This window comes from Argentina anserina, chromosome 1 (genome assembly GCF_933775445.1).
Source record: "Argentina anserina chromosome 1, drPotAnse1.1, whole genome shotgun sequence".
NCBI classification, from domain to species: Eukaryota; Viridiplantae; Streptophyta; class Magnoliopsida; order Rosales; family Rosaceae; genus Argentina; species Argentina anserina.
This window is the reverse complement of record NC_065872.1, coordinates 14,988,293-15,013,906: the sequence shown is the minus strand read 5'-3', so window position 1 is coordinate 15,013,906 and position 25,614 is coordinate 14,988,293. Positions and strand designations below refer to the sequence as shown.

General features: G+C 39.6%; 1 long non-coding RNA gene across 1 annotated transcript; it reads right to left on the bottom strand.

Annotated features, from left to right (window-relative positions):
- Positions 1-637: 637 nt before the first annotated feature.
- On the bottom strand, positions 638-25,614 carry LOC126794896 (uncharacterized). Its single transcript, XR_007672191.1, has 3 exons — positions 25,478-25,614; positions 25,253-25,398; positions 638-748 (listed from the first exon to the last, which is right to left on the bottom strand). It is a non-coding gene; the product is annotated as an uncharacterized LOC126794896 (long non-coding RNA).

Sequence of the window (25,614 nt, the reverse complement as noted above, 5' to 3'; positions counted from 1 at the left end):
GCTGACATTATTTTCACCTATTACCAGTAACATTTAAAAGCAGTCCATGGGCACGCTACATAAATATTACAATCTTATGCAAATTAAAATCGGAGTCAGCATAAAACCCTCCAACAAACTTCCTGTATGTTTCCGCAAGACCATAGAACTTCAGAAAATCAAACCATATGCATATATTAAGGGCATAGTACACATGTCAATGCACACTTGAGCGTATAAGATATATTACTGGAGAAAAGACAAAAATCATTATTTTTTCTTTGTTTCAGTTTGAAAAGAATTGAAATGATAAACTTTATGTATAAGTGACTTTACTTCCCCAGTTGGCGCGAGAAGTCCTGAAAAATAGAGTGTCTCAGACAAATTGCCCGACAGAGAAGACCAATACATAACTGAATAATCAGACGTGAGATAGACATCATGTTTTCAAGCACATCAATCCAGACTTCTGAACAGACAACATCAGTCAAGGTTGTCAACAAAGTATATTATGCAAAGAAAGCATACACATATGGCACTTGCGAGTCAACTAACCTGAAAATGAAGAATTGTAGGTTCAACCAATCTTGTGCTGCTGAATAATATATAGTAGTTGCCACCCTTCTGCATTAGTTGACACTCCTAGTGTGAAAGATTACATTCATTAGTAGTGCCCACTCACTCCAGTACTCATCCACCAAAAATTCCGATTCATGGGGCTGCTAAAAGCCAGGCTCAATCATCCTTCCTTTCTCCATACATACTTTATCTATAGACAAAAAACTCACATTACTCGCAAATGTAGAAAAAAGAACCCAAAATTCCTACAAAAAACTACAAGACACCCTCAGAGAAAACAGCTCCTTGTGCTAATCCCATGCAAAGACACAAGTACAAATTTCGGAAACAAGCATTTTCATGAACACAACAAAAATTGAAATTGAATATTTTGGTAAGAGAAGAGAGCTATGAAGCTGTAGAAACTTAGCATAATCAAAGTGGGGCATGCACATCATATAAAACCACAACCCATCATGAACAAATAAGCCACACAAACACAAGTACAATACAAAGACACCAAACAACAGAAGAGCATGACTTAAAAAAAAAAATTAAAAAAACTCAAACTGAGTTTCAAAATTCATATCAAACTAATCAAAGCAAACTGAAACAATTAGAAGAACAAGGACGCATACATCCAATAAAACCTTTGAATGAATATGTGAGAGGGAGGGACAGAGAGAATAATATAATCATTGACTAAAACAGGAGAACACACAATACAAATACAGAATATGAATACTGAAAAAAAAATTGAAAACAAAAGCAGTTTATAAGAAGCTAAAAGGTGCTCCTCCTACTCAACAATGCAACAAATAAATTAGAGCAAAAAGCAACCAAAGGCTTCAGGCTCAGGATAAGTGGATGGATTGGTATAGAATTCGAAGATACGAGTAGGCTTGAATTTGAGGGTCAAACAATTCCTGGTGTCCTTGTTGATCTTGGTGATGTCAATCTCAAACTGAAATGGTATTGCAATACCCCGTGTCTTATGAGCCCCAACCTCGTTAAATTTAGGCTGTGGTTCTTGTTCATGGAGACACATTTCAGGCGCAAAAAGGCAGGCTTTCTGACCTCCTATATGGAGGAGGTAAAATCTTCGTGCGAAATCAAACTCCTCAGGAAACATTGGCAGCTTCAAATCAGCAATTAGTGTGATAGATTCTTGATTTTCATCCAAGGACATAATATAAGCTCCTAAATACGTGTTGACACCACTGCAGGCAAACAATAACTTCTTGTTGTTGTTGTTGTTGTTGTTGCTATTGTCCTCAGGCAGGTCCAGAACCAGAGCTTGGTCATCAAACGGAAAAGGGCGCATGGACTTGACCAATCTCCATTCTCTGTCCGGGTGAGTTGCATCGAAGCAGAAGACAGGACCAGCATTATCCTGACATAAAAACATGTTGGTGCCAGCAGTTGCCCAAGACAAGCGGCCGTATTCGAAATACTTAGTATTTGGATCCATGAATGGAGGCTGTGGCAGCGCAGACCAAGACCCCTTTTCGGGATCGAATACTTCAAATGAGGGAGGACCGACGACCAGCCTATTCGAAAGTGCATAAAGTTTGCCACCCACCTCCGTCATCGTCGGAAAATATTTGGCTTGAAGCAATTTGGCATCCATCTTGGGGATCATGCTTGCCTGCTGCTGCTGCTTGTCCGGGTCAGTTTCAAAGACGTAAACATCTCTATGCCAAGTACGCCCAGTGAACCTTGTAACGAATCTGCCGGCGGGTGTGAGGCCGGCGGCGAAAACAATCTGGGAGCCCAACACACCGCAACCCACACAGGAGGGGAGTAGCTCATCCTCATCCCCGCCCTTATAAGCAACCTGCCGTAATTGCAAACCATCCTCTGAATCTGATGACAACAAATCCGACAATTTGATGGATCGGACAACATAAGAGGCCCGCTTACCCGGATGGTGCTCGATGTAACATATATACAGTGATTTATTAGCCTCCGATTCATTCAACTTCAACTTCTTCTTCTTCAACTTCTTCAACTTCTTCTTCTTCCTATCATCAGCCTTATGCGGTCGTTTGCGGCAGCGCCGAGGCCGGTGGCCATCGCTGCCTCTGTCGGCTAGATTCAGAGTGTTTTTGGGGGACATGTAAACACGGTTTCCTTTGGGTTCTCGGCCTTTTTCTTTGGCTGCTCCTTTATTTATATAGGCAGCCTTCTCTATGAGGACGAAACCTTACCCATTTAGGATTGGAGATTTTTGTAATTACAGTTCCACCCTATTGTATTCCTAGTTGGATTATAATTCATCATATTCAGATATATATTATTTGGTGAACAGTGTCGGATCGGCTCGGCTTATGCACCTTTGCTCGGTTCGGCTTATACATTTTTTTCTACTTATTTACTCTGTATATAAAAAACATATTTTTGTTCCGGGAGAATTATTATTCTACCCTTGTATGTGTCTTAGCTTAATATGTTTCATGTTAGGAGATAGATTAGCATATCCGTAATAGATTATATCACGCACTTTGCCCTATAACCCTGAACTTTTAGAGCCATAGAATTTTTTCTTCTCTTCTCCACCGCCGACATCTTCCCGTCGGCGCTCCTCGTTGGCGCAGCCCCTACCCCCCCCCCCCCCACGCCCATGCCCGCAGCCCTGCACACTGCCCCCGCAACCTCCTCTGTCGGTCCTGCAAACCCCCCTTGCAGCCCTCGCAACCCCTGCATGCAGCCCCGCAGCCCAGCATGGTCTCCTCCGCATTCGCTTCACAAAAACATTTTTTTACCCCGCAAGTCCCCGCATCAAAGTATTCAAAATTGTTCATCCCGCATATTCACGCAAGAAACGCGAACTTCACAAGCAAGGTCTTCGCTCAAGAGAAGCTACTCCCGTCTACTACACACCTTCAAAGGTAATTTTTTCATAAACGTTCCCGCTTTTGAACGTATAGATATATTATATCGGGCGCTATTAGCCTTCTTCTTGTCTTTATTCCGGCCTTTCTTATAACGCCGATGAGACTATAGAGGGATGAGTTTCCCCTCTTGGTCGATGTTTTCTGTGTGACGGTCCTGGAGGAGTCACGATTGTTTTGAAAGAGAAGTTAATCGCTTTTCGTGTTGTCGCCTGAGTGCGCCGCTGTTTTGAGTGCGATCATGAGTATCGCTGTTTGCATCGATTTTTCTTGTGACCATATATGTCACCCCTTCTAATTCCAATTATACTTGAATCTAATCGATTCCGTATTCGTTTTTGTAGATGTCATCGTCATCTCGACCGGAATTTGGCTTTCTTGATCTAGAAGGAAAGGAATACCACCGCTGGGTTTTTGACATGGAGCTCGCTTTCGAGAACCGAGGGATCAAAGGCATGTTTGCCGACCCTCCTACTGATTTCCCACCCATGGCTAAGACTCAGACTCTCATCTTCATGAGACATCACATCCATGGAACTCTCAAGAGGCAATACTTGAACGTAAAAGATCCTAAAGAATTATGAGACAAACTACGCTTGCGGTATAACAACGTTCATGATAAGCTTCTTCCTGAATTGACCATTAGATGGGATAACATCCGCCTATTGGACTATAAGAGAGTGTATGATTTCAATCAAGATATGCTATGCTTGCAATCTCCGATCTTGGCACCGTTGGTGTCATCAAGACCGACCTAGATCTTCTCAATAAGACATTGGACACGTTTCCAATCAACTATGAGGTTCAAGCTCATACGTACCGCACTCATGTAGAGGAAGGAAAGATACGGTTTTTCGCCGACTTAATGGCGCTCTTGGATAAGAAGGAGAGACATTCAGAGATACTCCTCAACAACAACAATAGACTTGTTGGCACTAAAAAGATTTCTACGCCACAGTCTAACTACGGGAAAGCTCCTAAGCAAAAGAATCAATCAAGAAACGCTCCATACTAGCACCAAAATAACAACTCTCGTGGTGGGAGGCAACAAGGCCGGTCTCAGCCTAGGTACAATACTTGGACCCGTGATGGTGGCGGCGCCGCACCCTCCAGGGGAGGCCGTCCCCGTCCCAAACCTCAAGGAGGCCATGCGTTCCTCATGCCTCCACTTTCGGTAATGACAAGTCTCCATGCTTCAAATGTGGCTCCTTCAAGCACTTTAATCGCAATTGTCGCGCTAGCAAAGAGATAATCAAGGCTTACTCCGCCTACAAAAAGTTTCTACAACCTGAATCGAATCATATCGATGTGGACCCTGAGATCGAGACTCACCACATATCCATGAAGCCCGAGCCCCATACTTCTAAGGCTAGGCCTCCGGCCGTTACCATGGATACTCCCGACTTTGATTAGTCGTTTTAGCTTTTTTAGATTTATGATTCAAGTATTGTTATGGTCGACCGCCATTGTTATTTTCATTGACTTTGTAATAGTCTTTTGATTTTGGAATTAGAAGTTCATGTGTGATGTATTAAAGATTGGCATTCAATAAAATTTCTCATTTTCTTGCTTACAAGACGATCTCTTTGATAATTTTATTTACCTTAAACTTAGCATGATGATCAATGTGTGCAACTCACGTGGCTTTTAAAGTGGACGCTTTTGGGTTACATGGGACCCCAATAGCACAACATTGTGACTTTGGAACTTAAAATTTGGAAAACAGACCTCGGAACGTAAAAAACGACGTTGTTTTGCCCTTGGCCGTACCCGGTTACTGTTCCGGCGTTTCCGGAACATTTCTGGCGTATTCGCCGCCTTCCGGCCATTTTCCGGCGTTTCCGGCACCGCCATCCGGTTCCTGCCGGCGTCCCCTGTCGAACCTGAAGTTTCGGCCTCCATATCGGCCAGCACCGGCTGCCGCCGGTTTCCGCCGAGTTTTTCCGACGATTTTTTCGCCGTTTCTCATCATTTTTCCGGCATATTTCAGCAGTCCCTGCTGCCATGATTTCCTCGTCCAAATTTCACCCGGTTTTGAGTTCTTTTGACATGGTTTTCCGGTTAGTTTTCCGATTTTCTCCAAGTCCGTTATATGCACTCACCGACACTCTTTGTGTGTGTTTCCACACCATTTTTGGATGGTTTTCTACCACCATAGTTTACTGTTTGGTATTTCACTGCTTCAATACCATGATTTTCAACTTTATAGTTGAAGAATGTAGTACTATTGCCATGTGATACATTCGATGAGATCGCACTTTGTTCTGATTCCCTTTCTTACAATATCCTATGGCGTATTGTATAGAATTGTTCCTGTGTCGCTGACTCTCTTAATTTTCATTTTGTAGATGTCTCCCTGCACCTTGCTAAGTGTTAAGGACATACGTGCCAATGGTTTTCACCTCGATACTTATGTTGAGAATGGAGAGGAATATCTTTGTGTTACCTCTGAGAAAGCAGACCAGCGCCGCATCTTAGAGAAGATGAAGAGTCTCGGGAATGGCTTGTATCTTACTTCCATTCAAATCTTTAAATCATATGCGGTTGAACACAATTTTTGTGATTCAGACTCTTATATGCTTTGGCATGCCCGTCTCGGGCACCCTGGACGTGATATGATGATTAGAATTCTTAAGAATTCACATGGTCATCCATTTTTCAAGTCCCGAAAGCGATTGAATGATCACCTCACCAGTGCTCCGCACGGTGCGGCCGTGCCTACCCGTGCACCGCACGGTGTGGCCGAGCATGCCTCTCTTGGAAGCTCCACGGTTTTCATGCCATCGGTGGCGGCATCCCCTCCTTCACAGGAGCTTGTGATGCCTCTCGTGTTTTCAAATGCCTCCATGGCCATTTCTGATGCCCATCGCTCGTTTTGCAAAGCTTGTTCTCTTGCTAAATTTCAAGGAAGTCCTTCTTTTGCTAAGGCTTCAACCGAGAACATTCCATTCTTACAACGTATCCAAGGTGACATTTGTGGACCTATTCAACCAGAATGCGGACCTTTTCGATATTTTATGGTATTGGTTGATGCATCGACGCATTGGTCACACGTCACTTTGCTATCCGCAAGGAATGCTGCATTTGCTAAGTTATTAGCTGAGATCATCAAACTTCGGGCTCACCACCCCGACTATCCTATCAAATCCATTCGTTTGGATAATGCTGGAGAATTCACCTCCAAAACTTTTGATGATTACTGCATGTCTATTAGGATTAAAGTTGAACATCTTGTTCCTCATGTTCATTCACAAAACGGTCTAGCAGAGGCTACCATCAAGCGTATTCAGCTTGTTGCTCGGGAAATGGTTATGGGTACTAACATGCCGGTCTCTGTGTGGGGATATGCAGTGTTGCATGCAACGACACTTATTCATTTCTGACCCGCGACTAACCAAGCGTTTAGTGCGTACCAGATGGTAGCTGGTTACGAACCCAATATTTCACACTTACGCATTTTTGGTTGCGCCGTCTATGTGCCTATTACGCTTCCACTGCATACTAAGATGGGTCCTCAGAGACGATTAGGTATCTATGTTGGCTATAATTCCCCACAATTGTCCGCTACTTAGAACCAACCACCAGAGATCTATTTACTACAAGATTTGCAGATTGTCACTTTGATGAGACATGCTTCCCGTCGTTAGGGGGAGATGAGAATGTTATCATTCCAAATGAACGTCATGAATTGACATGATGTGTCCCCACTATGTCTTATTATGATCCCCGCACTGCTCAAAGTGAGTTAGAAGTGCAACGCATTATCGACCTCCAGAAAGTCGCGGATTCGATGCCCGACGACTTTGTAGATATTGCTAAAGTGACGAGATCGAACATACCCGCTGCAAATGTACCGACACGATTGGATGTCCTGAAATATGGACATGGAAGACAAGCTCCTGGACCTAGCAATGTTGGCACCGCCCCTAACAGTGGGACAGAGGCCGGCGGCGGCACCACCGTACGCCATGGTGTTGCCGGCGCCCCTTGTGGCGATGATGCCGAGATGGCTCGGCATGGAGTAGCTTCGGCCTCGGCTCCTCAAAGGAAAAGGGGGAGACCGATAAACTGTAGGGATTCAAAACCTAGAAAGAAGCGAATGACTAAGGCACATCGCGTCCTCAACGATGAATCACCATCGTATGAAGTTGTCTCTGATTACAGCTATTTCCATGAATCAACTCAAGTGTTACCGTGGGACGCAATGGAAACTTGTTTGATGCCAGAGAACAACGAAATCTTAGTGAACTACACAAGTGAGCAGTCGGTCCGAAACCGAGCCACTACATGCATTGATGACATTTTCGCTTATTCCGTCACACATGAGATCATATCTGAAGACGACGTTGAACCTCACTCTGTAGCTGAATGCGAACGCATAGCAGATTGACCGAAGTGGAATGAAGCAATCTAGGTAGAACTTGACTCATTAGCGAAGAGAGAAGTCTTCGGAAAGGTTGAATTGACTCCAAGAGATGTCAAACCAGTTGGACATAAATGGGTCTTCGTTCGTAAGCGTAATGAGATGAACGAGATCGTGCGTTATAAGGCAAGACTCGTTGCGCAAGGATTCTCACAACGACCTGGTATTGACTATGAAGAGACTTATTCTCCTATTATGGACATCATTACCTTCCGCTACCTTATTAGTCTGGTAGTGTCCGAAAGATTAAACATGCAGCTTATGGATGTGGTCAAAGCTTATCTCTATGGGGATCTTGACGCAAAGATATACATGAAAGCTCCAGAGGGACTACCTTTATCTCCATCAAGTGCCTCTAGACCACGGAGTGCTCATGCAGTCAGATTACATCGTTCATTGTACAGGTTAAAGCAATCCGGAAGAATATGGTACAATTGGTTGCATAGATACTTGGTGAGAAGGGGATATAAGAATGATGAACTATGCCCATGCGTGTTCATACGAAAGACAAATTCTGAATTCGTCATCGTTGCGGTCTACGTTGATGACATGAACATAATTGGTACTCTTGATGAGATTGAAGAGACCGTGTCTTATTGAAGTCGGAATTTGAGATGAAAGACCTAGGGAGGACAAAATTATGTCTCGGCCTTGAGCTTGTGCATAGGGCCGACGACATCTTAGTCCATCAGTCGAATTACGCGCAAAAGATGCTTCGACGTTTCAATATGGATCTATGCAGTCCATTGTCGACTCCCATGGTCGTCTGAAGTCTAGATATCAAGAAGGATCCATTCTGTCCTAAAGAGGATGATGAAGAAGTTCTTGGTCCTGAAGTTCCACACCATAGTGCAATTAGGGCACTATTGTATCTTGCTCAATGCACTAAACCAGACATATCTTTCGCAGTGAACTTATTAGCTAGATTTAGCTCCGCGCCTACGCTACGTCATTGGAATAGAATCAAGCATTTGTTTCGGTACTTGAAAGGTTTCCTTGACATGGGATTGTTCTACCCCTATTGTAGAGAGAACACCACCACGGTATCTCCCTACACCACCGCCGTCGCCGACCCTGGCCTTGCCGCCGTACACCGCAGCAACGCCGCCGGCCGCCATGGCGTGGAGACCGTGCACGGTGCCGAGAGCAGTAACCGGTCCCGTGCAGCTCCTTCCCCCGATGCAAAGACTCCAAACAACTTGTTAGTTGGTTATGCCGACGCAGGGTACCTCTCTGACCCTCACAAGGCTCGTTCTCAAACCGGTTATGTGTTTACCATTGGGAATACAACGATATCTTGGAGATCCACGAAGCAAACTCTTGTTGTTACTTCCTCAATCACGCGGAGATCATCGCTCTCCATGAAGCAGTTAAAGAATGTGTTTGGCTACGATCACTCGTTCGTCATATTCGTGATTCTTGTGGATTAGTCTCTACAACTGATCAACCTACGTGCATTTATGAAGATAATGATGCTTGCATAGAGCAGACAAAGTTAGGTTTCATCAAGGGAGACAACACCAAGCATATCTCGCCCAAGTTCTTCTACAACGTTCAACAACAGAAGTTCTTGAATGTTCAGATCAATCAAGTGAGTTCAGAATCCATTGTTGCAGATTTGTTCACCAAGTTTTTGCCTAAATCTACTTTTGTGAAACATGTGAAGAGCATTGGCATGCGTCGTTTATCGGAACTTTAGAGTTTGATAGACTTCAGGGGGAGTCTACATCACATGTTAAGATCTTTAAGTAGTTGGTGCATTGTGCTTTTTTCCCTTCGATCAAGCTTTTGTTTTACCCAAGAAGTTTTTGTTTTGCTTAACAAGGTTTTTACCGAGGCAACGTTGTGCGCCATGCAACCTAGGCATGCGACACTAGGGGGAGTGTTCCGGGAGAATTACTATTCTACCCTTGTGTGTGTCTTAGCCTAATAGGTTTCATGTTAGGAGATAGATTAGCATCTCCGTAATAGATTAGGATTCCGAATCCTACGGGATTGTGGTTTTGTAAATGCCTATATATAGGTCCCCATATCATTCAATAATACACAATTATTTCATCCTGCATCAATTTTGTAATATTTTCTCCTGTTTTTCTTTCTTAATTGCTCTCTCTATCTCGATTTATTTGTTATTTTATTTCTTTATACCATTTTTTTTAAAATTTAAATTCGCTTATAATTAGACCTTAAATTTTGTGATACATTGTTTATTGACTTATAAATAGTGCATGTTTGGCTTACGCCTTTTTTTTTTTGCTTATTTACTCCACTGTTACTGGGTATAAGTTTTTTTTGCCTCATTTTCTCATCTACTTCTCCTTCGATTGGTCTCTCTCTCTCTCTCTCTCTGTATCTTACTTTCTCTTTTATTCTTTCTAATTAAGCCAGTTTTAAACTCTAATTCACTTACACATCATTGTTTTCACTTATTTACTTGACTGCCACTAAGTATAATATTTTTTACCTCATTCTCTCATATCCTCATCCTTCGATTGTTTTCTTTCTATTTGTATCTCGTTTTCTTCGTTATTTTCTCCACTTAAACCAGTTTTTAAAATTCTAATTCGCTTACAATCAAGCCCTAAATTTGGTGATACATTGTTCAACGGCTATGAACATTATCGATTCAACGCCTATTTTTTTTCGCTTATTCACTCGATTACTACTGGGTATAAATTTTGTTGTTTCATTCTCTCTTCTTCTCCTTCGATTGCTCTCTCTCTCTCTCTCTCTCTCTCTCTCTCTCTTTGTATCTTGTTTTCTTCGTTATTCTCTCCACTTAAACTAGTTCTAAAAATTCTAATTCACTTACGATCAGACCCTAAACTAATAGATTATTGTTAAGAAATAGTATAACCCACGGCAGCGCGCGGGTATCATAATCTAGTTTCCCTACTATTAAGCGTGGGTGAATTTTTGTTGGATCATAATTTTTAGATATTCTAATGCCCTAAAACATGGAATTTATTATTCTATGTGCTTAATTTAATTTAGACTAATTCATTTCCATGTTTTGTAGAATATCTTAAAAAGAAGAGAAAAATATGAAATTCTGACAATTTTCCAAGCACCACCAGTTTTAGCGGTACTATTATGGCGGACCACCACAACCTTTGGTGGTGTCATGCATTTTTTGGCTAATTTTATGGAGGAGCAACACATTGTTCTATCACAACTAGATCTCATCTTTTTAGTTGAGATTTAACTACACCATTTTTCTCTCTTTCTCACAAAATCATGGCTCCCCATTGTCCAAAAATCCACACCTATATTTTATGCAAAAATCTGATTTGTTTTTGGGTGTAATCATCACCTCTAGGTCAATTATTACCTAGTCATCACCCACTTCCTCCTTTATCACATACTTCCTTACATGATCATTCACTTCCTTCCATGATCACTCACTTCTTCCATGATCACCCACTTCCTCTTTTATCACCAACTTCCTTTCATGATCACTCACTTCCTCCATGATCATCCACTTCCTTTCATGATCACTCACTTCTTCAATGATCACTCACTTCTTCCATAATCACTCATTTCCTCTTTTATCACCCACTTCCTTCAATTATCACTCACTTTGTAATATCCCACATGGGCCAACGGAGAAGCGGTGATGTGCCTTATATGTACATACCCACCTCCATCTAACACGAGTTCTTTTGGAGGCTCAATGGCTTCGGAAGGGTTGAGAACTCCGAAGTTAAGCTTGCACGGGCTAGAGCAATCCCAAGATGGGTGACCCACTGGGAAGTTGCTCGTGAGCTCCAAAAAACAAAACTGTGAGGGCAGTGCCCAAAGCGGACAATATCGTGTTACGGCGAATCGATCCCGGGATGTGACAATTTGTATCTGAGCCACTCTGCCGTGTGGTGCGAGTGTGCCGATGAGGACATCGGACTCCCAAGGGGAGTGGATTGTAATATCCCACATCGGTCAACGGAGAGGGGGTGATGTGCCTTATATGTATATGCTCACCTCTATCTAACACGATGCTTTTTGGGGACTTAATGGTTTCGAAGGGGATATGAACTCCAAAGTTAAGCTTGTTCTTGCTAGAGCAATCCCAGGATGAGTGACACACTGGGAAGTTTCGTGAGCTCCCAGAAACAAAACCGTGAGGCTATGCCCAAAGCGGACAATATCGTGTTACGGCGGAGCGGTCCCGGGATGTGACACACTTCCTCCATGATCACCCACTTCTTTTCATGATCACTCACTCCTTCCATGATCACCCACTTCCTTCTTTATTACCCACTTCTTCTATGATCATTCACTTCATTCCATGATCACATACTTCCTCATTTATCACATACTTATTCCATAACCAGCCACCTCACTCACTACACCATTATCTCTCAATTTTCTATAATTTTTCCACCACCATTCTCCTCCATAAAAACCTCAATCACCACCATCTCCATACACACCATTTCCACCACCAACTAAGAGAAAGAGAGGAATAGAACATTTCCATCTACCCATCTCATTCAAAAAAAACACCAAGTTTCATCACTTCATCATCCACAATTTTTCATACACCATCATCAAGCAAGGAGGAAGAAGAGGAATCTAGCATCATTTGAGGATCTTCATCATCACCATGTCAAGATCTTCATGAGTTCATCCACAGCATCCTCAACTTGAGATTCACTAGTCACCTCTTTACTCTCTCTTTACTTTGATGTTCATAAACAGTTGAAGCTTGTGTATATGGTTATGAGTGAGTAGTTAATTTGTTGGGGCTAGGGTGAAAGTCCTAGCCAATCTTGTATGACATTGATATAAATATTTTGTTTGATTCACTTTTCATTAGCACTCTAATATGCTAGTTCAAAAGTTCAACATTCATGCTTAAACTTAATCAATTTGTGTATGATTGTTTGTCATGACATGATGAATGATTAAGGCTTGATTAACCTTAGTTGTTTGAAGCATGATAGCATATCATATGTGCATGTTAGAGTTGTGAATTAAAATCACTTAGAGATGAGCATGGTTGGTTTGCATGATTTCTTCATCTCCAAACTTTATGCACTTATGGTAATGCATTTCATACTTAACCGGATTCATATGCATGACTTGAGTAGTTAAGTACTATACCCGAGAGGGGTTGCTTGATACCAACAAATGAGATTGTTCTTTGTCATACCCGATAGGGATACAAAAAGAGAAATTGGCTAGTTAGAGTGACATCATTCAATTTAGTAGCATCATTGTTCACAAGAGAAGCTAGATGTGGAAACCTTAAGTCCTAACTCCCATCAATTTTATCACATCTAGTTTATCATAGCCTAGTTTACATTTTAAGTGGTCATTTAGTTTTAGAAGTAACTCCACACCCGAAACAAATTTAAATCACTACACCATCTTGCATATATAGACCATGAATTTAGGTTCACTTGTGAGCTTTGATTTTTGACTTGTACATTTGCATATTCTTCTAGTGTCCCTTAGGTTATCCTAGCTAGAGAGGATTTTTCCAATCCCTTGGGTACGACATCTCTTACTCACAATCCCACCACACTATAACTTGATCCTTATACTTGAGGGTGACCTTTGAGTCGACAAGTTTTTGGCGCCGTTGCCGGGGATTGGAGTAAAATCCAATTCCTAACTTCATTTACCTTCGGGGAAGCTAGAATTTTACTTGTCTTTTATATAAAAAAAATTCAGGTCTTTTCCCTAAAACAATCGATCAATCGTTTGCTCTGTTTCAGTTTTATTTTCTAATTTTTGTGTTTCAACTTGTGTTCTTACCTTTACTTTGAGTGATTATAGGTGTTTATGAATCTCATTGGTAATTTAAGTGAAGAACATTTATCTCCTCCAAGTACCCTAAGTGACGATCAAGATCTTATCGTTCCGGATAGTGAACAGGAAGAAGCTAATCTCGATAAGACCATCGCTCTTATTTATAGAAGGAGACCAAAGGTTAAGGTTCTCTTAGAAAATATGGTTGATGCACCAAGGTCATTGAAAGACTATACAGTTCCCACTTTCACAAATCGTCCAAGTTGCATTGTCTTACCAGCATGTGCTCATGCCTTCCATATCATGCCAATCACTTTGCAACTTATATTGGCTTTTGATGGTGGTTTTGCCGGTGATCCCTTCAAGCACATCAAGCTATTTAATAAAGTTTTCTTGATGGTCCAACTCAATGGTATTGATGAAGACAATCTTAGGCTAAGACTTTTTCCTTTCTCATTGGAGGATATGGCCAAAGATTGGTTGTACAAGATTCTGACGGCAAGTATCACCTCATGGGATGCGATAAGGCCACATTTATTAAGAAGTACTTTCCACCATCCAAGAGCAATGCATTAAGGAACTCCCTCATGACTTACCAAGAGTTCCCATCAGAATTTTTTCATGAGTCTTGGGAGAGATTCTAGGACATGGAGCAAAATTGTCCTAATCATGGTGTGAAGAAGTGGCTTTTGTTGAGAACTTTCTATAATGGGTCAAGCCAACAGACTAAAAGAAGAATTGACAATGCTTGTCAAGGGAGCTTCATGGAGAAGAATGAGATTGAAGTGGAAAGCATTCTTGACTCATTAGCAAAGACATCAGAACTCTATGATATTCAAAGTGGTAGGAGGCCGGTGAATGAAGCCAATGTGATTTTGAAATAAAGAAGAGCTTATAAGATGAAGCAACCCAACACTCAAATGCAAATTGAGTTGAAGAGGATCGAAGCAAACATGAACAAGAAGTTAGATTTGATTCTCAATGCTCAAGGAAATAGAGAGCATTTCCAACCTATGTCAAGCAAGATGGTTGAGCAAGTTTGCTTAATTTGTGAAAGTGACCAACATGAGACAATGTTTTGTCCAAATGAAGGTGCATATCAAGTTAACATGGAACAATGTAACCAAGTTGGTTTCCAACCCTAACAAAAGAATGATCTTTATAGCAACACTTACAATCCCGGATGGAGAAACCACCCTAACTTTGGGTGGGGATGCAATCAGAACCGAGACCAAGGGTTTGTGATTCGTAAGAAATGCCAAGGTTTCCAAAGGCCTAATGGTGGCTATCAAGGTGCAAGCTCCTCCAACTACAACAATCAATTCCAAAGGGTTTCCTATCAACCTCAACCTCAAGCACAACTTATAGTTCTACCTCAAAAGCTATTGAATAAGCCAAGTGTTGAAGACTTGTTGATGAGTTTCATTATGGAGAACAAGGGTAACCAAGCCAAGCAAGATAAGAAAATCAATGTCTTTTAACAAGGCATGAGCAAACTTGAGGTTCAAATGGGGCAACTAGTTAATGAGTTATCTCAAATGAAGCAAGGTGTGTTTTCAAGCCAAGTGGAAAACAATCCAAGACATGAAGCCAAGTCAATTACTACTTTGATAAGTGGAAGACAACTTGAGAACAATGTGTACATGCCTACCAATGAAGAAGTGGTGTCTCCAAGTGAGCCATCGGGTTTCGAAAGAAGTAAGAAAGGCCAAGCAAATGAGTTGTCTCATGGAGAAGTCATTTTGGGATTTAATGAGGGTGGAGAAGAAGCTATGCATGAGAAGATGGTTTTTGACAAAAATAAGCCTATGGGTTTGAGAGTAGCTTTGGGAGATGATGGAGAAGCCTTGAAGAACAAATTTAATTCCAATGCCGGAAGCAAAGACAAAGAAGCCTCTACATCTATTTCAACCGAAAGACCATTTAAAAGAGGTATCACTTTCAATCCTCCTTTGAAGATAGTTCAAGAGAAAGAAGTTCCCCTTCCTTACCCTCAATTGTAAAGACCATTTAAAACAAATTTAATTCCAATGTCGGAAGCAAAGACAAAGAAGCCTCTACATCTATTTCAATCGAAAGACCATTTAAAAGAGGTATCACTTTCAATCCTCATTTGAAGATAGTTCAAGAGAAAGAAGTTCCTCTTCCTTACCCTCAATTGCAAAGAAAGGAGACATTGAAGCAAAGAAATGAGACTGTGAATAAAGAGTTTATTGACTTATTTAGGAAGGTAGAGATCAACATCCCTCTTTTGGATGCAATTAAAACTATTCCTACTTATGCCAAGTTCCTCTTGATATCACCTTACAAATGGCGGATAAGAGTCTTATTTACCCAAGAGGGATTGTGGAAAATGTTCTTGTGAAGGTTGAAGAATTGATTCTACCGGCAAACTTTAACATTCTAGATATGGAGAATGCTCTGCTTCATGAAAAAGAGTTGCCTATCATTTTTTGGAGAGCATTTATGGCAACCGCCAGTACTAAGATTGACATGAAGGAATTCTTGATGACCATGACGGTTCATGAAACTACCATTGTCTTTAGAATTTTTGAAGCAATGAGCAAGCATCACATGCCTATGATTGTTTCTGGATTGATGTTTTGGATGGTGTTGATAAGATAGTGGAGAAAACTTTCATTGAAAATGCATCTCAAGATCCATTGGAAACATGTATGCATCATAATGGAATGAAGTTCAATGAGGAGGCTACTAAATAGAAGGAGCTTGAACTAGAAGCTTTAAGGCCATACACTCTACATTTGGAACCGAAAGTTGAGGTACTCCTTAAAACCCCTACTCTTTTACCTCCTTCTATTAAATGTTCCCCTACACTTGAAATGAAACATCTTCCTTCCAATTTAAAATATGCTTTTATTTAAGTTTCCCGTAATTATCTCTTCATGTTTGAGTGATTTGCAAGAACAAAAGCTACTTAAGATGTTGGATGATCACAAGGAGGCCATTTGATGGACTATTGCTGATATCAAAGGCATAAGTCATCCTTCCAAGAAGAAGAAGAGCATTTTCTATGAGCTTCCTTATTGGTAGTTCAACCTCCTACAACACAACTCTGATGTCATGCATTCAAAGAAGAATTTCGCAGACAATTTCCTTGGCACCGTAATGGGAGCTCCTGGCAAAACAAAGGATAATTTGAATTCTCAACAGGATCCTGAGTTCTTGAACATTAGAAACCATTACCATGTAAAGACAAGTGAGTCAGGTTCTGAATACTTTGAGCGTGCTGAGTATGAGATGAGTAAAGAAGGAAAAGATACATTCTGCTCAGCCTTATTTGACTATAGAATGCCTGACGGTGCTGCTTTTAGTATTGCAAAGCATGTGAAGAAGATGGATCATACCATTGGAGATCTAAAAATCCACGATATGCATATTCTTCTACAATAACTTATTCCCTTATGTATACGACAATTTTTACGGAAGCATGTGGTTGAAGTACTGATTGATGGGAAGTTTTTTAAAATGTTGTGCTCGAAACTTCTCTGTGGTTCTGACTTAGAAGAGGCGTGTTCTCGCATCATCGTTACCCTATGTGACCTGGAGAAGATATTTCCACTATCATTTTTTTATGTTATGGAGCATTTACCTATCCACCTAGTTGAGGAAGCATTAATTGATGGTGTTGTCCAGTTTCGGTGGATGTACCCCATCAAAAAGTACTTGTTAGTATTGAAAGATTACGTACGACAAAGGCATGTCCAGAAGCATCAATAGCTAATGGATATCTGATGGAAGAATTCATGAGCTTTTGTAGCCAATACCTTAAAGATGTGGAGAGTCATTCAAACAAACCTTTGAGAAGAAAGATCGACGATGTTGACTCTAAGAAGGGAAAGACTTTTCTGCTCCCAAAAGTTACTCGATCATAAATTCATCGTTGGGTCTTGTTTCATACTGATGCAATCACACCATATTTGGGGTGAGTTATGAAGATTTTGCATATTTGCATCTACTTTAACATATTATTTTGATGATTGACATGCCACTGTATATAATTTCAACCTTTGCTGATCATTTGTCAAACTATGCAAGGAACATTTGGTGACAATTAAAAATACTTATCCTAATGTCGATGAGAACACCGTGGCACGTAAGCATTTTGATGAGTTTGCGGATTGGTTTAAGGCACATGTGAGTTGATAACAGCTGCATTTATATCATTATGTTTAATTACAGTTACTTTTATAAAGGTTGCTTACATATTGCCTCTAAAACAGGTACTGACTTTGCAAAATCAAGGAGATATGTCTATATCAAAAGAAATTGTCGCTCTGTCTAATTATCCAAGTCGTTCAGCAAGAAAGGTGAATTCATATAATACTAGTGGCTACTATTTCCGTGTGAAGAGTATTGATAACGCCCGAACCAGACAAAATAGTGGAGTGGCTTTAAAGGGAGACATTTTACCGTATTATGGGAGGTTGAGTGAGATTATCAAAATCACCTACTCAGCAGATGTTAACTATGCAATTTTTAGGTGTGAGTGGGCACATCCTATAGTAGGGTGAAACTAGATCCTTTTAAGTTCCCTCTAGTTAACTTCAAAAATTGTTATATCAGCATGATAGGGTTACAGATGAACCATTCATCTTGGCATCTCAAGCTTGTCAGGTGTAGTATAGTCCATATCCCTCAGGAGATGGCTGGTTAAATGTCACTGAAGTACATTCAAAAGATTTCTCTCATGTGCAAAGTGACTGCAACGGCGATAAAGAAATGGAATTTGTGGATGATATTGAACCAAATGAATAGGCTTAAGGGCAGTAGAGATATTAATATGCCTGACTTTTTTGTTTTGGGTTTTCAGGTTGTATTGATGTTTGACACTAATGAAATGATGATTTTGAGTGTTGAATGACCAGCAGCTGATTATATCGTGCATTTTGCCTTTTCTTGTTTGGTTTAAGTGTCATATGAAATGCATTTGCTGTTGTGATCATGCATATATTGTTTTATGTGCTTCTAAATAACTTGTCGTTAACTTACTGTATTTTGTAGGTACTAATCAAAATGAAAAGAACAAGGGCTGGTAGATCGCGTGACATGGTAGAGTTGTTGAATCCAAGTGGTTCAAGTTCAAGCCGGAATAAGAGCTCATCGCGCTCATAAAATTCATATCATCGTCATCCACCTTTATCACCATCGGTGCCTTCAACTACTTCCCATCCTCCACTGCTTCGTTCAGAGCCTACTTCACCCTCAGGTTCGTACTTCTTTTATATCATTTTTTTTCTTGTTTGAAATTCTCCAACAGTAAAGTAGTCGACTACTACAAAAGTGCTACTGATTGACTTCCTTGTCATATGTTGAAGCACAACTTGTTGCCCCTAAAGGTCACAACAAAGGTGTTGTTATAAGCGTCTTTAGATCTTAATAGTTATTTGCGATATAAGCAAAGAAGAGTAAACAGAAACACACCAAAGTTATAGTGGTTCAGCTGAAGCCTATCTCCACTGTGATCTCTCTTGAGAGATTTACTAGTACTGAAGAATTTAGGTACAAGTACTTATTGTAGACCTTAACCCCTCCCTGTCTAGCTCCTATCTCTCTATCACCCTTAGCTCTCCCTTTAGGATTTCTGTCTCTGTGTCTAAAAACCTCCCTGCAGCCCTATTTATATCAATAGGGGCTGTTTGATACAATATGGACTAGGATTACTAAACCTAACACAAATCCTAATAGAATATTGGAAGATATACTCTCCTAAAACATATAGAAAAGCTGTGCTAACTTATTTCCTTTCTAAACCTGGATTTGATTACTGAATCCTAACTCCAACATGCATCAACGAGCCAAAAACACAACAAAAGGTATCCCTGAGTGGAACACTGGAAAAAAGGTGTAAATTGATTTTGACGACAAATTCCAACCTATTGGACTAAGAGCTGGGCAGTTCATGTCACAATTAGGCCAGATTGTGCATGATGGCTATAAGATTCCAATGACAACTTTGGATTGGAAATCTGTTGATCCTAAGGTCAAGGAAGGAATATGGGCAGAGGTTTAGGTATACACTGTATTCATAAATGTTTAAGGCTTGAAAACTATTTACTTTAACTAATTTCTCTATTTTTCTATATGACGTACAGAGAAACTTGATTGATTATCCAGAAGGATATAAGCCTATTTGTCTTAAATGCTGTAATAATATGTGGAAGGACAACAAGGGAAAGACGAAAGCCGAATTTTTTTAGAAAAACAAACACAATCCAAAGCTCCTTGCTATGGTTCCTTCGCATATTGTGCCGGATCAGTGGCCTGTGCTTGTTAGGTACTGGAGCTCTGAGGATGCAGATACAAGTCTTATGTCATTTAATTTCCTAAATCTTGGCCAATTAGGTGATAGACTGTAACTGAGAGCAACGTGGACTAGTTCCTAATCTGAGTACTTATTTGATAGATACTAGCAGTTTCCTTTCTTGCTTTACATGTGTTATTTGACATTTTCTACATTTTATGCCATTTTTAAAATTATTTGGTAGGCTATCTCATAGAAATTCCTGCAACTGAGAGCAATGTGGACTAGTTCCTAATCTGAGTACTTATTTGGTAGATACTAGCAGTTCCCTTTCTTGCTTTACATGTGTTATTTGACATTTTCTACATCTTATGCCATTTTTAAAATTATTTGGTAGCTATGAAGCACGGACACGCGGCCAAGGGTCCGTATTGCGTGTCCGACACGGACACGGACACGGACACGCTCGGACACGCTCGGACACGCGAACTCAATTTGGACACGGCCCGGACACGCGAGTGTCCGAATTGGACACGCGGACACGCACCAACTCATAATAAAAGTGAAAGTGCTTATGGTGAGAATCGAACCTTGGTCATCCAAGGCACCCAACAACTCCTCAACCATTCCAACAGATTCAGTTTTTGTTATATTTATGCACACTTTAATATATATATATAAGGAGAGAAACTCATGATAAAAATAAAAATGCTTGTGGTGGGATTCGAACCTTGGTCATCCAAATGATCCAACAAATCCTCAACCATTCCAACAGATTCAGTTTTTGTTATATTTATGCACACTTTAATATATATACACATCTAAATACTTTCAAAATTTTAAATTATTTTTTTAATAAATATATATATATTAAAATAATTTTAATTGACGTGTCCACCACGTGTCCGTGTCTAAAAAAAATTTTATATGCCGTGTCTACGTATCGAATCGTGTCCAATACGGATACTCGTGTCCGTGTCCGTGCTACATGGTTTGGTAGGCAATTTTTCATAGAAATTCCTACAACTGAGAGCAACGTGGACCAGTTCATCATACAGGACGAACAAATTTTACACAAATAAGACATGATGTTTGTACTTGTGTTCATTTTTAGTTACTGACTAATGACTACATTATAATTTGTTATACTGACTATTAAATCTTGGTAGATGAAACAAAGTGGAGAAGAAACCTCAAAGATGAGCGTGTGGATAAAAACTCGCAATGCATCTAATCCAGAAGTTGCCGCAATCATTGTACTTTTAAGTTTATGCTTATATAATTAATACTTGTGTTTTCTCATTCATTGTTTCCCTTGAAACTAATCAGCCAATTTATAATTAATGCGCAGGAAAATTATGCAAGATTATTAGGGAAAGAGGCCGAGGACCGGCGAGACTCCATTGTTGTCAAAGATCGTATATTTCATCACCTTATTGGAGATGATGGTCATGGTTATTGTCGAACCTATGGTGATGTTGTCCCACGTAGTTTGGTGTATACAAAAGAACATATGGCAACACCTATTAGCAGTGAAGACCTTATAAAGAAAGTTACTGAGGAAGTAACCGAGAAACTGGAAGAGTCTTTCCAAAGGAGATTAGATGAGACGGTTAAAGGCCTTATTGAGCGATTCCAATGTGACTGCCCTGAGGGAAGAAGCAAGACTGCACATTCAGTGGTAAGTGAATTTCTTATATGTACAAGCCTTGTTAATCTTTTGAAGGTTTCAGCATTGATCCCTTTTTTTGGAAGAATTTAGAATTTTGATAATTGGTTTGTAGCACTTGTGGTGTTTTCAAGTACATAATAGTTTGTGTTGTGCAGTTGGCTTGTCTACATATGAAGTATGAACTTGGTCATGTTAAACTCGATGATGAGTAGTTTTCAACACCTGTGGTTTTTTCAATACGGTTTACAAATAATTGTTTGTGTTAGAATTATTTGAAGTATGGTTTAGCATGAAAAAGAGTTAATTTGGTACTTTGGTATAATCAAGTTATGCCAACTGTACTGATTTTCTTTTCTTAATTCAATATTGCATATGTCACTTGCTTTATTTTGTATATGGTTTTGAAGATTATAAAGTTAGGTCACTGGTTGAAAGAATATTTTACAACCATTTATACTAAGGCCTAGTCTATAGCAGTCAATTTTCCTCAACAGCCCAGTATTGCTACCAATCATGTAATAGCTTAGCATGTGTGAGCTGCACTGTGCATACCTCTGTCTTTTGTACTCCTTTGAGGACTATATGTATTAGCTCCCACCTCTTTCATAGGCATTTATGAAATATAACTAATCTCGTTTCATTCCTTTAAGCTTTCAATTCTACAATTTTCCTTTTGTTCTTCAATTTATGCTCATTTCCATTTCAGTGCTAATGTGGTTGTATCATAATGCATTGAAGTTTCACTTTTTTAATTGATTTGACTTTTCTATATGGAATAGGTACCAGCTGATGCAATCAGTGGCTATAATGTGAGGAGGGAGTCTGTAGGAGAGCAGGAAACTAGCAGCATTGGGAAAGATCAATCAGCTAATGAGGAATGACTTGATTCACAGGGACATCATGATCGTGTTGTTGATGATGGGAGGCATGATCTATCGCCCCCAAACTAATTAATATGCAGGTTATTTCTTAATTTTAACATGTCAAGACTAAGTTTGAATAGTGGTGGCTTTCTTTAAGCAGTAGAACTCTTTTGTTTTAGTTGATGATGTGTTGGGAGATGTAATATTGTTCTTAACTGACAGTCGGTTTTGTATCCAAAGGAATGACTTATTCAGTTGGTATTACTTTGCTTTTGTGTTAGATTGAATGATTGTTGTGATGATATAATGTTGGTTGTGAAAAAAGTGCACATTGAATAAAGATTGCATGAGATTTGAATCAGGTCTTTTTACCTTTTGGCTTCTGGTAAAATTGAAGCTAGCTCAACCAAATGTCGTAGCAAGATTGTAATAGCTAGCTACAGTTCATTTCTGTTTTTGCGATGGTAAAATAGCCGTCGCAAATAGTGTCCATTTTTTTTAAAAAAAAAGGCAGAAAATATAAACAATATTTGGTGGGAAATTCCAAATTATAAACATTTGCAACGGCAATTTACCGTCGCCATGTATAAGCATTTGGCGACGTAACCACATATTTTGGACGGCAATTTTTAGTAGCAAACTATCGCGACGGCACAGTTTTGCCGTCGCCAAATAAGTTGGCCACAACTAATTGCCGTAGCGGTTGAGTTTTTCCATCCACCTATGCGCAACGCATCAATTGCCATAGCGATTTGCGACGGCAAATTCACTTTTAGCTACGGTTATGTGCCGTGGCCAATTGAATTTTTTTTTGTAGTGAATAGACATGTAGTCACTATTTGAATACATATATGCTGCAGGTGTGCACAAACAATACTTGATATCACCTAACGTGGAAAAAAAACAAACAGATCCATAATTCCTTATATGAGAATATAAGGACTATCACATAAAAGAAAGAAAGAGATAGTCAGCTTTTATCTAGGCAATAGAAAAGGAAAGTAGCACAGGTGGTCATTCAAAATTAACCAAACTCACATAAAAAAGGCTGAAACCACTCGATTAAAATCACCAAAAAAGATATATCATACATGATACAATTTTAAATGACCATTACTATGAAGTACTAAGTAAAATACTAAGCACCGAGGCCACATAAAACTAAGCTTATAGCAGGTAACTTAATGTGAAACGTTTACATCATACTAACTTGCAGTTACAATTAGGGATAAAAAGCATCCACGCACCTTAACACACACAGTATAATAACAGCTAATATAAATTGCCAAAAGCCTCAAATCTGCATTTGAGATGGTGGGTATTCCATATATAACAACCACCACAATATATATATACACACACACATTAACCATTAGCCACTAAGTAAACCAAAACATAAGAAAAAATATTATATGTGATTGTCAAAGTATTAGGGAATATTTAGGCTCACACAATCTGCTCATGTTAATACTCAAAAACCCTGACACAATCCTAATTTTTAGGCTCCTTTTATTCCAAAAAAAAAAAAAGGCTTTCCAATTTCTTAATCTTCTGATGCCCATTAGTCGATTCTTATATGAGAGCTCTCTTTTTCAGGCTTCACAAGTGTAAGATTATAATTTAGCAAGGGAAAGCAAACGTATATGTACCAAGTATATGTCCTCTGGAAAATGCATCATGGACAATATTCTGAATCTAATACTCGTTTGTTCATCATTGATTCCAGTAATTCTATATTAGTAGTATAGCAAAAATGCGTTCCTCCGGTCAGATTATACAGGATGAAATCTATGGGACTTAAGGAGGACTTTCCAAACAGATTTGAGAGCTGACAGTGGACACATTATCTTTGCAGCATGGACCTCACTTGGTATCTAGCAGCAACAGTGGGCACATGATCTTTTCAAGGACATTAAAAGTGAAAATTGTATCTTGTTCATTTAAAGGGCTAGGTGGAAGTGAACTTTAAGTTCTACTAATGAGTATATAGCTCAACCATTATATTTTAGACCATAGTTACATAAATTATGTACTGTGAATTCATTACATAAATTATGTACTGTGAATATATTACATAAATTATGTACTGTGAATTCAATACATAAAGTATGGATGGGTCAAAACATATTATTTGTTCTATTCTCTGTTTGAAAAGTACCCTCTAACTTCTGCAATATCTAAATGAGATTTTTCTTCACTCTAAATAAGATTTCAACAAAACAAAAGAAAATAAGAAAATCCCACTAAGGTATATGTTGTGGAATGCACAATTAGATGACCCGCAGCAAAGCTCTGTCTCCCAAACTAGTGAACAACAAGAACCAATTATGGTTAGAAATCAAAAACACCAATGATTAAGTAAGGCTTAACCTTAATTGTGATATTGACAGATTATTTGGCAGTAGTAGCCATCTTTTTATCATGTTACACCTCTCATTTGTACCAAAATTAATCATATTTTGCACCAGAAAAATTAGATACAACTCTCCAACATTTAACCTTTTATGGGATTCTTGATCCTACGGAAAGGGGATGAAACCCTCTACATTAATGTGTGTTTTGTACATAATTGTGGTGCTCAAAGAGCCTGGTAAGTCCCCGAATCTAACCGGATCGTTATTGTCAAGAACCAACAAATAACACTACTCTAAAACACCATAACTTTCTCAATTCTCAACCAAAATAAGCAAATAATATATCAATTATATGCTACTCAAAATGGCCATCAAGTCTGTTCGAGGTTTAAAAACTTAATAGACATTATAATTTCACCAATACCACATTGATCAAAGAGAGAAACTATATGCCACAATTACAGTACTATGAAGTTTGGCAAGTTTAACTCACCTCTAACTCCTCTTTGATCAAGGAGAAGCCTTCAAACCTGTAGAGCTCTACCTATCCCCTGAAGAAGCTAATCGGAAAAACAAACCATCCAACCAGCGGGCTCTATATGCAATTGACACTGAAACAAGTTTCAATCCTTCAATGGGCTGCAAACGGAAAACACATATTAAATATAACTTATCCCCAATTTGTATTTGATACAAAACAAACGCTGGGGGTTCAGACCTTTCAATGATTTTGGGTTTTCGGGTTTACTAGAGGGAGAGGGGGAGAGGAGAAGAGGAGGAATGGTCAGAGTCGGGAGACCAACACACATGAGGATGAAACTAATTGAAGTAGGAGAGAGAGAGAGAGAGAGAGAG